This window comes from Heliangelus exortis, chromosome 1 (genome assembly GCF_036169615.1).
Source record: "Heliangelus exortis chromosome 1, bHelExo1.hap1, whole genome shotgun sequence".
NCBI lineage: Eukaryota > Metazoa > Chordata > Aves > Apodiformes > Trochilidae > Heliangelus > Heliangelus exortis.
This window is the reverse complement of record NC_092422.1, coordinates 77089607-77105982: the sequence shown is the minus strand read 5'-3', so window position 1 is coordinate 77105982 and position 16376 is coordinate 77089607. Positions and strand designations below refer to the sequence as shown.

The window sequence follows — 16376 nt, the reverse complement described above, 5'->3', positions numbered from 1 at the left end:
AAATGTTTTTGAAGGAGAAAAGCAGCCACTGAATATTCTGAGGCAGCCATAGTAATCTAATAGCCTTTTCCACACTTCAGACCCTATAGTACAGAGTTGTTTTGAAACAACAGTGCTATTTGTTTTCCTCTAGTGTTCTCACTTTTTCCTTACATTTATTGTATAGTAGGTAATATAAAGACAGTCATGAACATTCACGTACATGAAAGAGTGGAAGGAAGAGGTGGAATTTTCCTTCCAAATTTTGCATCAATGAAACAATGTCTGGTGTACCCAGAAAAAATAGTTTTTAGAAGAAAACCTTGAACTGATCATTAAACATCTCTCAACTGATCTCGTGCTCTAATAATGCAATTCCTACAAGAGAAACATATTAATCTTCATTGAAAGTGTGCATCAGTGAAGAGCAGAAGAGCTGAAATACAATTTACAATAAAAGAACCAAATTGGTTTATTGGGGTATACATCAATCCTATAGTGGAGTTAATGAAATGTACAGAGAACTCTAATAACAAATTCCTAGATTGTTGCATATAACTCCTTGTTAAATTTTAAAGCTATACAAGAAAGACAGCTATACAAGAAAGGGAACTGTAATCAAAATTGTATTAGCAATTCAAACTCCAGTTACAAACTATAGACCAGCTGTCCACAAGAGTCAGGAAGGATTTCAATTTGCATGGTCTCATTTTATTCAGACAACAATAGTATGAAGTGTGACCTTTCTTGGGATCATCAGAAATGGTCAACAACTTGATAGATAGGTTATTCTGATCCTTATGAGCCATAGGCAAACTGAGAATGTAGTAGCATGGTAGGAAAGCCAGCAGGGTGGGGAATTACTCAGGATGACACAAATGGAATACAGCATGTCATCTATATCTTGCCTGTTTAGGGTCCAAACCTAAATGGCTGATTCATTTAACCTTTAACTTCCTTAGTATTTCTAACCCAAGCTATTAGGGACAAGGACTAATAAAATACTACTCTATAGAATCATATGAAAAAAAAACTAACACTAATTAGATGTTTTACCCTGTAGCCCTTCAGTTGTAGTGCCTGATGCAACAAGCATTTACTGAAGGCAGCCCACATGTCTACCTGTTCCACACAACACATCATGAGCTGAAGGCAGTAGCAGAAAATCAAAAGTCATCTGCAACATGTCACAAGAAGAGGCAAGCATTTTAGATGAAATTCCCAGGTTGCCTTAGGATATAAGTAGCACCCTCTTGTTAGCCAGGAAAATAAAAACCTTATTTAACAATCACTGACCTTCTGACCTGAATAAAACTTCCTGCTGCCTTCAGATCTAGTGATTAATTTAATCCCTACCTCCGTAAATGCAGTACTGTGACAAGACAAGCAGATGCTTCTCAGCATCCTGCTGTGTAACCACATCAGAAGGCTGAGTTAGGTTTCCAGAGAAAAGGAGGGGAACTGTCTCTGTGCTGTCAGCAGTGCCCTGATGTACTGGATCACTGTGGTACACGTGGAATGCAAACAAACAGCAATGCTGTGTCCTTCCAGAACATCTGAAAAATGCACTTCACCTGCTGCATCCTGTAATTACATCAGCCTCTTTGCATCTACCTCATATTGGTGACTAAGTGCTATTGTATGCTCAAGCAGGACTTTCAGGTGTCTTTTTCTCACCTCTTGCAGTTACAGTCTTTAGTTTACTGGAGATTTTCCCATTTTAAGTCCTTAATTGCATGGCTTTGAACATTGCATTATCCCATTTCTATCCCTCTTCATAACTGTCTCTATTTTTATTATTGTAGGGAAGAAGGACATCACTTTCTCACTACTGATAGAGCCAACCTTTAGCTCGTAAAAGTGAGCAGCTTTAGTCTTTATGACATTCCTGAGTACAGACCTGCCCCTTACTGCAAAGACACCAATTAATATTGTGTCTCCTAGCACTTTTACTTGCTCGAACCAATGGCCCCTTGTGCAAAACAAAGCAGTAACTGGAGAGAAACCACAGGAAAGCAAATAGAAGTGAGAAATAATAAGTTTATAGAAACAGTAGTAGTTTTTCTTTAAACAATTACTTGCTGTCTATTCCTCAGTAAATATCCTGAAGGTAAAAAGGCAGTGCATTTCAGCCACGCTTGGAGAGGTTAGAACCAGACAAAATATACTAATTTTCTTTCATAGCAGGGCATATTGCCATCTTGTGGCTGTTTTGTCTATACTATTCTGAAAATGTGAATAAAATATGTGAACATTTCTTTTTATTTTTAGTAAGCTTAACCATTTAAGAAATTTGAGAGGTCACTCACAAGTGGGTGAGGTTTATCTGAGCTTTTCTGAAACTTCACTCTGGCTTAGTACCATTCCATCAAACTATTTCTCCTTCATGTGTGCAGGCTGTTCTTCTGAACTGTAACCTGTATCTTGATTGCCTCACTGATGTCCTTATTTCCTATTTTTTTCTTTTATGTTTAATGAAATGAAATTCAATGACATCTTTTCTTACAGGATCTTATTTTTATATTTTAATGTATTTTGCATTTGATTCTGAAAAGATAAATTCCTCTAACCAGAATCTGTGAAATCATGGAACTAAATTTAGCAGGAGATTTAATGTAACCAAGAAATAAAATAATTAGTTAAAAAAGCACCAAGTATATGTGAAGATAAAAGCTGTGTTGTGTTGTGTTGTGTTATTGTGTTTGTTGTGTTGTGTTGTTGTGAGACACTGTGACAGTGTCTCAGTCATATGATTATATGTCCTCTCAATAGAGCAGTTTTTTTCTGAGTTGTATCTGCAGAATACACACAAACAGTAAATAGCTGCACAAAATATTAATTACAGTGATGTTCTCTATGGATTATCAACACCACTTAGTCTCCCATAGCATCATCTACACAGAACTGAATTTATTTGAGATCACCTTGTTTCAGGAAGGGGTCTCTACTTGCTAATATACACAAGCCCAAGACATGTTTTCCTGAACAGAAGTAGGCTTGGGTTGGCACTTTAATGCCTTCCTGGATTAATGCCTATAAAGAGATCTGTGTTGATTATGAAACTGTTCTACTTTTGTGACAGTGAGAAGAATAAACCACAAAGTGACTCTCAGTGATTTCATCATTGCTTTGATCTTATCCTCTTTCATAAAGATGTAAATCAGATATTACTAAATCTATGAAAAAGGAGTGAAAGCAAGTGAAGTTATGTTGGTAGGAGAGAAACATGATGACAAGAAAATAGCTCTCGGTTGCCACTTCACAATCTCCCCTAGAAAATATTCTGGATATTGAAGTCTTTGACATGCACTCTTATATTGTCTGGATTTGGATCTTTAGTATTTAAGAAACCTGAAGTTTCTTTGGTCTTAGTAAGTTGTTGCTGTTGCCCAGGGCGGACATCAGTAATGGGATATATTCTGTTATTTTGTGCTTGGATTATAAGGGAACAGAAGCAAGCCTTTGGGCTGCTGGGCATTCCTTAGTCCATAAAAATGAGTGATGGAATTTACCTGGCCAAACATTGTTGCATTCACCTTTGATAATGAGGGGATAAGTAATAGGACTGAAAAAAATGAGGCTTTTTTGACCTTGCCTCCTGCAAAATGAAGGCAGTTTTCAGCTTGTTTGTGACACCCTTACCTGACCTGCTGGTCCCGAAGATGGCTGAAGCAGCTTCCCGGCAAGACAGCTGTGTATGGTTGCATACATACCCTCAGTGTTTGTGTAGGGATTCTGAAAAAAAAAAAAAAAAACAACTTTTGTCAGCTCTGCTTTTCTTGTAGTCAGCTCTATGGTTGTGGTCAACTGTGTTATTCTTCCTTCAGCAGAGCCAAGAAAGCCCAATGCTCACAGGCTTCCAAACAGGAAAGATGACCAGTCCATGTGGCAGAATATGACCCTGGCATAAACTACTGATTCCCTTTGCAAACAGTTGACACCAAGTGTCTACTCCTAGAGCAGCTCTTCTGCAGTCTCACAGCTGCAGCACACAAAGCTCACACTAAGCTAAAACTCATCCAGAAAAAACACTGCTGATCTTTACAGGAAGTAGAGATGAATCACTTCCTCTTTACAGTCCTCTGACCCCCATTTTGCTTCTGTGTGAGACTGGAGTAGAGAAATAATCTTGACTATCACTTGCTGCAACGTAAGAGAAAAACCATGGAACAGATATCCAGCTTTGGTTTCTCATTCAGCTGTGTTGCTTATGGCAGCTTAAGCAATCCCAGGCCTCCTTCCTCACCCCCTCTTCTGCATCGGTGTTGTGCAAATGCAAGTGGTTTTGCCCCAAGCTCTTAACAGACAACAGGTTCTTTTTCAGACAGAAAAAGTAAAATTAATTGGTTATTTTCAGTCATACCATGTCCCTGATGCAATTGACTGTTTGCCTGCATGAGAAGTAATGCTGGAGTGAGCAGCCACAGAAGAAGAGACTGGGTAGCAGACAGAACCCATTTTCTGTCGTGAAGGAGTACCTGAAATATACGTTGGCCTTCAGCTGTAGAGTTCTCCGTTTTCAGAAAGCAATAAGCCTTCAGAGAGATGTATCTTGGAGTAGGCTCAGGCTTGCATAGGACCATGTTTGAAATGCAATTTGGGCAATACAGAGATAGGTTTACACAAAAAAAGATTTCAAAAGGGCCTTGGTACTCCAGTGGATCTGAACATCTGTTCTGAAGTGCAGTTTTACTTGTGTAACAATTCCCACAGTTGCCTGAAGAGAGCAAATGCAGGTCCTTGTGTACTGAAAGCATAAGGATTGCCACCTTTCCCTAGATAAGCAATTAATTCCAGAGGTAGCAGTAGCAGACACTGATGTGCCCACACAGGGAGATGTTATACATAAAGCATAAACAAACCATTGAATTTCACTTCCTGCAGTTTAGGTGATGATAAGGGGAGGTGAAGCAGTTTGCCAGGCTGAATGAACTACCCTGTATTCCAGGTGCACCTGTGATTGCTGGTGTCAATGAAACACATGGCAGAAGGTGGCATTGAAATCTTAACTTCACTTTTGAGATTCTGCAAACATAAAGGCCCTGATCTAGGCATGAAAATGACATAGCAGTTTCAAAAATAAGGAGCTGAGCTAAGCCTCCTATTTTTTCAGCTACGCCGTGACATCTGAACCAATTTGCAAGTTGGATCAGCCATCAAAGTTGAACAGAGTGTGGCTGAGGTTTAACAGATTATAGTTTATAAATAAATTTCAAATAAATTATTATTTATTATAATTTAATTTTATTATAATTTAACATTTATGTTCTGTTTAGCTAAAAGCTGTGTTGGGAGGCATTACATATATGAAGTCCAAGTATAAGATGACATTTGGCATTGCATAGAAGCTGATAGCCACAGGTAGAAGCAGAGGACCTGGCTACGATGCAGCAGTATTGTCAGTGCTGCCATTCTTAATTCAGGTTGACTGCAAGTGCCCAGAGGTTTGTTCTTGTTCATTTACTTCATTTCTGCTTTATATTTAGAGCAAACACTCTTCCCTAGACAACTGTGGGTGGGATGGCCCCTGGCTTTCTATCCTGGCACCTAAATATATAAAGACCTCAAATCAAAATCATTGACCTGCTTAGTGTATGAGGGAAAGGCTGTGGATGTTGTCTACCTAGACTTTACTAGAACCTTTGACACAGTTTGCTGTAGCATTCTCCTGGGGAAAATGACTGCTCATGTCTTGGATGGGTGTACGCTTTTCTGGGTGAAAAACTGACTGGATGGCCAGGCCAAAAGAGCTGTGGGGAATGGAGTTAAATCCAGTTGGTGGTGTTCCCAAGGGCTCAGTGTTGGGACCAGTCCTCTTTAATATCTTCATCAGTGATCTGGATGAGGGGATCTAGTGCCTCCTCAATAAATTTGCAGATTACACCAGGTTGGGTGGGAGTGTTTATTTGCTTGAGGGTAGGAAGGCTCTAACAGATGGATGTGGACAGGTTGCAACCATCGGCCAAGGCCAATTCTATGAGGTTCAACGAGGCCTTAGTGCTGGGTCCTGCACCTGGGTCACAACTGCAGGCAAAGCTACAGGCTTGGGGAAAAGTGGCTGGAAAGCTGCACACAAAAAAGGACCTGAGAGTGTTGGTTGACAGCTGGCTGCATATGAGCCAGCAGTGTGCTCAGGTGGCCAAGAAATCCAACAACATCCTGGCTCATATCAGAAATAGCGTGGCCAGTAAGAGAAGGGAAGTGATTGTTCACCTGCACCTCAAATCCTGTGCTCAGTTTTGGACCCCTCGCTGCAAGAAAGACATTGAGGTGCTGGAGCAAGTTCAGAGAAGGGCAGCAAAGCTGGTGAAGGGTCTGGGGAACAAATCTTACAAATAGCAGCTGAAGGAACTGGGGCTGTTTAACCTGGAGAGCAAGAGGCTGAGGGCAGATCTTGTAGCTTTCTACAACTGCCTGAAAGGAGGTTGTAGCAAGGTGGGGGTTGACCTCTTCTCTGGCATAACTGGTGATAGAACAACAAGAAATGGCTCCAAGTTGTGCCATGGGAGGTTTAGATTGGATATTAGGAAAAAATTCTTCACTGAAAGTGCTGTCAGGCACTGAAAGCGGCTGCTCAGGGAAGTGGTAGAGCCACCATCCCTGGTGGTATTTGAAAGACTTGTAGATATGGTGCTTAGGTACATGATCTAGTGGTGGACTCAGCAGTTAACAGTTGGATGTGGTGATCTTAAAGTTTCTTTACAGCCTAAATGATTCTTTGTTTCTATTATTGAATGGTAAAGCCACTGGAAAATTAGGAGGATCATAGATTACAGTCATTAAAACCAAGTAAGATAATAGAAAACATTCTTTTGGAATTTTTATTATCAGATATTGTCTGTTAGCAGTACTGTTAAATCCTTAAAGGTGAAATTTATTTAGAATTATGTGCATTTGCAATGTTTCACTTATGTAGCACTTTGTAGAAATACAGAAACTGATTTTAGGTGAATTAACCTCAGTATCTGAAGTGCCCTTTTGATATCATCACTGAATTCAGTGGAGGGGTTTTGAGCTTTCTGAAGTGTTAGTCCATCCATGGCAGAAAGAAAATCCTAGAAGCAGCAAGAGATTTTATATATACAGTTTGTTGACTCACGAAGAGCAGAAAACAGGCATCAAAGTGTTTAGGTTTTGCTCTGGAGTTTGTGACTTAAATCAGAATGTAGGTCAGACAACAGAAATTTACTTTCTCAGGATCAAGTCTGTCAAGGCAACTGCAAAACTCTGTTTCTTGTAATGAAGTTGTCTGGTATCCCTAAGGAAAAGTTCTCGTTTTCATTGCATTTTCTTCTGTGCTAAGTTATTCTGTGGTAAAATGGCCACGTAACAGATGCAGATTTGCCTATGGTACACTGGAAGGCAAGAACTGACAACTTGCTAATCCCCAGAAAGATTTTGCACCAGAATTCTGTGTCCATCCCACCAGTCTTTCCTGGATGATGGGTGGGGCTTGATTCCTGCTCTGCTGATGTGTGTAATGGATGAAGTTGCAGTAAGTACCTGTCACTTTTCTTAGGTTAGGGTTGCAAAAGAAAAGGTTTAACCTTACCACTGAACAAGACTAAAGTGGTGTTACATGGCATTGACAGGCATTCACTGGGAGCAAAAATCTATTACTCTGCCAAAAATGAAAATGTGAAAGAAAAGGATAACTTTAAAGTATTTGTCTGCTTCCTGAAATGACACTCACTGCTGCTGGAATTCCATGTTTATCACATCCCACAGGCTGCCAAGCCAGATCTGCCCTACTTTGAAACAAATTATAAATTCAAATTGGTTTAATCCAGTCTTGAAAAACTCACCAGGAATCTAAAAGTCCAGGTGGGTGGCTTCACCATCAGGAAGAGAGGTTTTGAAAGCTTTGGAACAGGAATTGAGTGAACAGGGCTGTAGGCATTAGATGTTGCAGAAGCACACCCACCCCCCCTTCCTCTGGTGAATGTCATTGGAAGGAGGCAATGATGGGAAGGACAGCAACTTGTGGAAGAACAGTAATCACTGGAGATTGCAGATGTGATTCTGAACAGATAAATGGATTTTGATTAAGTATCATGACACCTTTTTATCCTTTTCTTATTTTTCATCTTCTTTTTCAACATGGAGTGACCCTTTGGGTCCAGTCTCAAACCCTACTGAATCCTGCCATCATTCAGTAGACTCAGTATGGCAGTTTTTAATTCTCTTCAGAATTTTTCGATTTCTGTTCCCTTCAAAATAACACAGCCAGTAAGAACATTTGTTGACACCTTGGTAATGTCATGACTATTACCAGTCACACTCAAGTGCAGCTGCCTGAAACCATATGTCCATTTTGTTTTAGGAAAACAAATTGATTTCCTGAATGCAGTAAAAAGAGCTTAAGGCTTAGTTCCTGCTCTGCATACTAATATCAGGCAAAGAAAAATCCATGGCTGGGTAGACAAAAATGTAAACAAAAGAAGAATTAAGATATTTTAATTAATCACATTGTTAAGATGTCCTAATTATATCATTAAGATGTAAACAACATTTGTGGAATAAGCAGCTCAGTTGGATCTGCTGCCTTTCCACTGTCTCACCCTCCACAATTAGGGAGAAAACTTGCAGTTATGCTTGAACACCCCTTAAATTACTATGGATCCAGATCCTTGATATCCTATTAAAAACCTGTATTGCTCCCGTGAGATTTCTGGTGTTTCTTACAGTAGTTTTTAACACACTGCACCTCTAAGAAAGAAATAACTCTGAGTCCAATGTATTTACTTAAGCCTTTAGATGTCCAGAGCTATACATAGTGACTGTGGGAGGGCAGAGAGAGGAAGGCAGAGTCCGTCTTGCAGACCTCAGGAAAGAATCCTTCAGTTGCTTTGCATCAAACCACCAAGCTCAGAGATCTTGGTGCTCAAGTACACATCATTTCAACCAATTCCAGTGGCTTTTGACATGTTACTTAAGCATGGCCACCTTACCCACAGTGTATCACAACTAAACCAAGTATCTCTTCCTTTACAATAATGCTGAAATGTAAAGAAAATAAATTACCACCTTTGACTCAAATCTAACAGGTTTTCCCGGGACAGAAATGTACATCATAATATCTTGGTGGCCTTTCAGGGAAGGCCTCTGTCATTCAATATGTCAGGCACCCATCCAAGGGTGTCAGCAATGGTCCACTACTCAGCTCAGACTTCTTCCATTATGTAGGCTTCCTTCATCCTCGTCAGACTCTTTTCAGACATATGAACACATGAACTGCCCCAGTGCATGAAGATAAATGCCAGTTTAGACCACAACATGGACTCAACAGCACTGCAGTATTTCAGCAAAGTGTGTAAGAAATGGAAGTATACTGATCTAACAGAAGCTTGCAGTGATAAAATAAATTCTGTTTTTCAGCAGCTAGCTGCTTGGCAGCTGATTATTCAGGGATTTGTACGGGACCGTAATGTTTCATACAGATAACTGCATATTTTTTTTATCTAATATCTATTTTTTTGTCCATCTGGCCTTCTTTTTCAAGCAGTACTGGGATTGATTTTGAATAGTGTGCTACTAATTTCAAAAAGTGCTTCCTTTCAGTTTTTTTAAACCTAGGGTTGAGGATTTCATTGGATGTCCCTTCAAACTCAAGAACAAAATATTGCATGTTTCTCTACTCACCTTCTCTAAACCTTTTATGCTTTTACAGGCTATTATCATATTACCTTCTCATCCATCTCTTTTCCAGACTAGAGAGCTGAAGTCTGTCTTGCTGTTGTATGTCTTTGATCACCTTGCACCCATTCTCTATCTCATCTCTAGCTCTCCTATACCTGCCTTGAGGCTACTGGGAAACAATTGCACACTCATCCAAGCTGTGGGAGCACCATGAATTTATGCAGTGACATAAGAATATTTTCTGGCTTTACCCCACTGCTTTCTTGATAATGCCTGATGTTTCATATATTCTTTTGACCTCCCATGGACCCTGAGCTGTTTCCAGAAATCTCGCTAGTCATTCTATAGCTACTTCACACACTGTTGGTATGTATGTATGTATGTATTAATTTTTTGAGTTATTTTTAGTCCATTTGCATTACTTTATACTTATGAGCATTAATTTTCATTTGTATATTTATTATCCAGTTACTCAGTATTATGAGATCCTGCCACAGCTCTTTGCAGTCAGCTTCAGATTAGACTTTTCTGAATAATTTGTTATCAGATGCCATCATCTAAGATGTATTTGTCCCCTTTTCCAGCTCTTTCCAGTTTCACATTTTCCATTCTCTGTCCCTTACATAGATTTCTCTAGAACATGGCCATCTCCCCCTTCCCAGTCCTTTTCTAGGCTTCCTCCTCAGAACACCATCCAAAAAAGGCATGCTTGAATCGCCCATTCAGCTATCATCTCTACAACAGGCTGTCTGTGTGGGATTCATTTCTTCTAACTTTAGATGGTGACATCTATTTCTGAGCCAAATTCCCTCTATAATCAAATAGAGAGGAAATAGGCAGTGCTACAGTGGAAGTGATCCAACTCTAATGTAAATGTCTAAAATGCATCAGATGACTCATGTCCTAAAAGTGTTTATTCCTCCTCATTGACTCAGGGAGTGGAGCAGATTATCTACGTCAGAAGCAGAAACATCATAAATTAGGTGAGAAGAATCCCACTTTTCCCCCTCGGGTCTAACTGAGCTGCAACCACATAATTTTCCTGATGAACTAAAAACCCAAGAACCGCATTCTTTACAGACCTCAAACCTGGAGTGAGGAAGGACTGGGCTTTGGAGAAATTTACAGGGTAACATCTTTGGTATTCCCCACACAGGGACAATTCAGCTTCCTTTGTGCTCTATGCTGTGCAGCAAGTAGCCCAAGCACAGAGATATTTCATAAGCCCTGACACTCATTCTTGCATTACTCTAGCTCCAGAATACTGTAATGCCACCACAGTTGCTGTCAGAAAGTTTTAACAGGACTGATCTTCCCTTGCAATGATTTATTTCTGCTTCAAACATCCCGTTTCCTTGCATCATTTCTATAGCATCATGCTTTCCACAGAGAGAACAAGCTTATAATGGATATACGTAGTTCAGCTTCTTTTTCCTCTTATTCACCATCCTTTCCACCCAAAATCACCCTTCCCAGCACTCAAGTGTCGTGCCTGGCAGGGGATCATTCACTTAGAGCTTTTAGACTGTTCCCTCCACAAGTCAATGATAAAAGCTACATTTCTAAAAAAACAGTGCTCTCAAAACAGACCGCTGAAGTATCTAATATAATCTTGAGACACTTGACAGTTAAGTTACCTGTGAGATCTGTTTTGTAGCCAGTAATACATAGGGAAAATTCTGCACTCAAGATATACAAAATATCTTTTAAAAAATCTAATTCATTTTCCTCTATGCAATATTCACCAGAGCACAAATATCCAGGGAGCAGCTTGTTCTAAATCTTCAAAATGTTACTGCAAATTATGTGCACTGGTTAGAACCCTTAAGCAACTGAACTACTCTGAAAACCTAGCTTATAAACATACTTTTTTCTCTCCCAAGGAAATTTTCAGAAAACACAGCCAGTAGAAAGGTTTTGGTTTGTTGTTTGCTTGTTTTTTTAAAAAAAAAAGGATTATATACTTTCATCTCCAATTAGTCTTCAAAGCATTCTTCTGACCCCTGCTTGGATTAAATACTGAGTAAGAGTAACGAAGCTGTAAGATAGGAAAGATATGTAAGATAGGTAAGATACATGAGATATTAAGATATAGTATATTGAGAATATTACTGCTTGCCTCAGGAGAAATGACTGTGTATTGGAGACAGCAACAACACGAGCTTTTATTCTGGACCTTTCTAAGGTCTAGATTAATCCTCTTCATTACAGCTTCACTGGGAAGACCCATGTCCTCAGAAGTGAAAAAGGAGTACAGCTACTACTCCTTTAGTTTGAACCAAGGAAGAAGACATCAAAGGATTTTTTTAAGAACAGTCGGTGATAAAAAGGACAGAACATCATTAATCTAATTATCTAATTGTGAATTGCTAATCTAGCACTTAATACAAACATCCAGTATGGTTTGCAACTGAAGAGTGGGAGACTTAGTCAAGTCCCTTATATACTTCCAGGAGCTATCAGTGCTCTGAGATATCATAGAGTCATGGAATGGTTTGGGTTGGAATGGACCTCAAAGATCATCTCATTCCAACCCTCCTGCCATGGGCAGGGACACCTCCCACCAGACCAGGTTGCTTGAAGCCCCATCCAACCTGGCCTTGAACACTGGAACGGGGCATCCACAGCTTCTCTGGGCAACCTGTGCCAGTGTCTCACTGCCCTCATAGTGAAGAATTTCTTCCCAATATTCAATCTAAATTATCTATAAAGCATTAGAATTCAATATAAAGCCCTGCCAAATGCCATAAGAACTCTGACAGGGAGATGGAGGCTAACTTAATACAATGAAAAATATAAAGAGTAAGGTGATTGCAATAATAAACTGTTAAAGTATGAAGGTAATATTCAACTGTGCTCAGTGGTAGAATGCGGATTTCCCCAGCTGAATTCTCACCTCTGGCCCCTTTTTCAGCTGGTGGACTAAAAAAAGATTTCTCCAGCACAATTCATCTCTTCTTAAATTAGGTCACAGCTGTGGAAACCCCACCTCCAGAAACCTGTCTTCTGAACATCTTCCCACCCTTGGATTCCCACTGGTGATTTTCACCGAGGAATTTTCTAGCTATTATTGAATGCAAATGATGTACCTCAAAAATGCTGTTATTTATCTACTCATTCAGAAAAAATCACTGAGCTGTATTATTTTGTAATTGCTTAGGACCCACACCAGTGTTAATGGAATACTTTTAGCTGAAATTTATTCCTCCATGTTATGTAGAGAAGTTGTTCATAGGTCTTCCTCTTCCCCTGTAAATATTTTTAATCTTAGAAAGTTAGCTGACTTAGAGTTAAAAACTTAAATTCTGGCATTGGATCTATATGATAAATAATTTCTGTCATTAGATGTCAGTTTCAACAGTGTTTGTTTTAGCCCTTTTGGTAGATGCTGTGAGCCATAGGGGCCAGCCTGAGTGCAATTACAAGCTTCACACCAGCAGCAAGCCATAGCAATTGGTGGTGATGTTCAACTCCAGACACAGCTCCCTGCATCAGGGAAGCTGCTGTAGCAGCATTGCTGTCCTCTCCTATCTGTCAGCACCTATACCCAGCTGAGAAACAGAAGTGTGAGACATCAACCAGACTGCAAGTGGCAGGGGACCCAGGGGGAAACCCTGGGCTGGATGCAGCTACAGACTGTGGGGAGCAGCCATCCTGCTCATGCTGCTGCCACACAGCTCCCCATCCCCAATGAGCTCTGCATCACACTCAGATCAAAAGACAGAGAGTGACTGCAGGGAGAGGCAGAGCTCTGCCTCCTGAGTCCACCTTGTAAATCTTCCCCAGAGTGCTGAGCATTTCTCCTGAAAAACAACACTTGTCTATGGATGCAGTATATAGGAGGGATGAGGTAACAGTCAATCCACATAAATTCATGAAAAAAAAAATCGTATTAATTTTTTTCTGTGGTGTGAACATGACCCAAGGCAATGCCTGTTTTCAGAGGACTCGAGCACAGAGCTTCCAGATTGGCTTCCATTGGCTCCTAATTCAGTATCCTCCCCTTTTACTTATGTAAATACCAAAAAAAGAAAAAAAAAATTTATAACTCCTAATATTTCTTTCAAGGGAGGAAACTGAAATCTCAAGGGAAGATATATAAAAGAAATTTTAGGAAACCTTACTTAGAGCTTTTGGAGATTTCACTGATCCTACAAAAGGAAAATTTTTAATAATCACCCAGATGCTGCTTTTCACAGGCTGTGATACATGTTACAGAAGTGGCCAAATGTTTTCATCATTTCGCTCACCAAAAAATGCATTCATCTCATTTTTATCACTTAATTCCTGAGTGCCCAGAATTAACTACATCAGCTGAAATCTTAGAAAAGTTCCTTTAACTACAGCAGATCAAGATTTTACCACAGGATAGATTTTTCAGAACTGCTGCTGGCTCCTAGCTCTGAGAGAGATCAATGGAAATCTTAAGTGCTTGAGAATCAGAAAAACTGGGCCTAGACATAGGAATCTAGACATAGGACTGAGCAAAAGCAGAGGCATCTCAGTTCAGACTCTTTTGAAAATTTGCCCACATGTATAGGAATTTATCCCTTTCAATGTCTGAGTCCATGATCTACTTACTGGGCTACAGATCCTAACCCATGGGATTTTTATCGTAATTATAGCTAGGGTAAAAAGCCAAAAATGGCTTTTTTGTCAATATTACAATCTTCTTGTAATTTGAGTGCCTGGGGTCACTCAATGCAACTTCACTCTATGCAGACTAGACATAGAGAAAGGGAGAGGATTTTGACAGAAATCAATACTGTAGTTTAGAGGAGGAATTGCGGGGAGCGTCTGTCTGCTTTGGTATCTCCCTCTTGTGTACCAGCGCCGATAATGGGCTTTGACATCTTGCCAGCTCTGCCATCCTAGAGAAGAGGTCGTGGCTAGTTCAGCTCAGAGTCTGTCTTGCTAATCTACCATTAACCACAGCACGCTTCTACAATTATTTCTGTCTGACATTTCCATCATGAAAAGGGTATTCGAGTTAGCTTACAATGCAATAACCAGTTTTGTTACGTGTGCAGCTTTTTGTCATCTCCCAGGAAATAACTCCATGCATTTTTTCTCCCGTGCACGGGACAAAAGAGTGGGAAGTGAATTTTTGGACCAAAAACCCAAGGAGAGCAAACAAATATCACAGGCTCTGAAAATCTAGCAGAGTGGGATATGTGTAACAAAGTAACTCTTTTCAAGGAGAGATGACTGATGTGAAGTTTGAAAAAGCAGCTAATGTTGCTGTATGAAGAGAGATATCATTCATTGTGAGCATGATGAGTATTGTGATTTGGCTTACTGCAAATACCTGTTGTTTTATGTCTCTTGACTATTACATATCAAGCATCAGTCTTCTGAGACAGATGCTTCCTAGCAAATGGAAATCAGAATCTATTGAGTTAATAATGAAACAAAATGCTGTACTTTCTGTATTGCTTCTTGAAAATGTTTTTCAATGAGCTTGATAGGAAAATATTATTGATAAAAGTACAGTAGATTATTTAAAAATTAAGTTGTGGGGTAAAGAACAGAGAATTTTTCAGGTGAGGTTTACAGACAGAAAATTAGGCAGGATAAAGGTAAGTCAAGAAGATGTCTTGGTCTCCTGCAGCAATACTTCAAAAGCAGTAGGAAGGAAGAGAATGAAGGCAAATCCCACAAGAGCAGAAAAAGTAGGAAGAACAGGGTCAGGTTTGGACAGCTAGGACCATATGCCCAACTGGACTGGAAGATACCACATCATTAGTGACATGCTACTGTGGTACCCGTATTTTCTTTCCTCTCTGCAGTACCCTTCATCCCCCATGTCTCATGACCTCCTCCAACCTCTCTCTGTAATAATCTCAAAGTCTTAAGGACTTCTTTGGCCTTCCGTGCCATTTAGTCTGTTCCTGATATCCCTGGAAATCCTAGAAGCTGGGAAGACCCACCCCAGGCAGTCCTGCTGCCACTACAGGAAGACACAGGCATCTACCTGTAGCTGCTGCTCCCCCATTAGTCTGTTCCTGCTCTGCCCCATGCTCAGAATATCCTGTACCAGATGATGTCCTGCTCTGCTTAGCCACATTTTTCCACACTGCCCATTGTTCCACTTTTCCTTCAAACCCTTAAGAAAATTGCCACCTAAAAAAAAAAAAAAAAAAAAAGAACTCTGCTTCTACAGTTTTCCTAAAAAATGGTTCCTTCTCTCTGTCCCCTGCTATGCCAGGCCTTTTGCTAAGAAACTAGATGTTCTTCTGAAGATCACTTCCTCAGTACATGTGTGACTTTGTTAAAATTAGTGTGTGCTTCCTCTCAAAATCTCCTTGTTCTATTCTGGTTTGTTAACCATCCTCCTTCATGGCATTGCAACTGAAGCGAGTTATTTGGGGCAGGGACGCTGTCTTCATTTCTATCATGGAAAATTTACAAAGCTCTCCATAACTATAAAATAATAATTATCCCAGCATTTATTGCTGGGGCAATGTTAGGGGGCTACAGAGAGGCTTGGTCACTTCAAGTCCTGTAAACCCTTCTTTTTAATGTTGTCATTCTACAAAGCTTTTCTTCAAAGGAGAGTTTTTGTGGCCAGATGCCAGAGAATTATGCAATGTCTGTAAAATGTGAGGCACAGAATGGTTTAGTACTTTCTCTGTGAGTTGAAAATTCAGGCTACTTTCATGTACGAGGATAAAAGTGGTTCAAAGAAGTTGTGAAGCTGCCACAAACATTCTGTTACCATTTGCCTGTTATGAGCTAATGCCAAAATAGCTGTGGTG

The 16376-nt window shown here is 39.9% G+C and overlaps 1 long non-coding RNA gene across 3 annotated transcripts in view; it reads left to right on the top strand.

Annotated features, from left to right (window-relative positions):
• LOC139798655 (uncharacterized) overlaps window positions 1–16376 on the top strand; it is a 35045-nt gene that overhangs the window by 6204 nt on the left and 12465 nt on the right. For 2 of the 3 annotated variants that reach the window (XR_011726896.1, XR_011726893.1), the window contains one exon: window positions 1043–2236. The exons of the other annotated variant lie outside the window; for it this stretch is intronic. This is a non-coding gene — a long non-coding RNA (uncharacterized lncRNA). Of the gene's footprint in view, window positions 1–1042; window positions 2237–16376 lie in introns of those variants that run through there. 3 annotated transcript variants of the gene reach the window in all.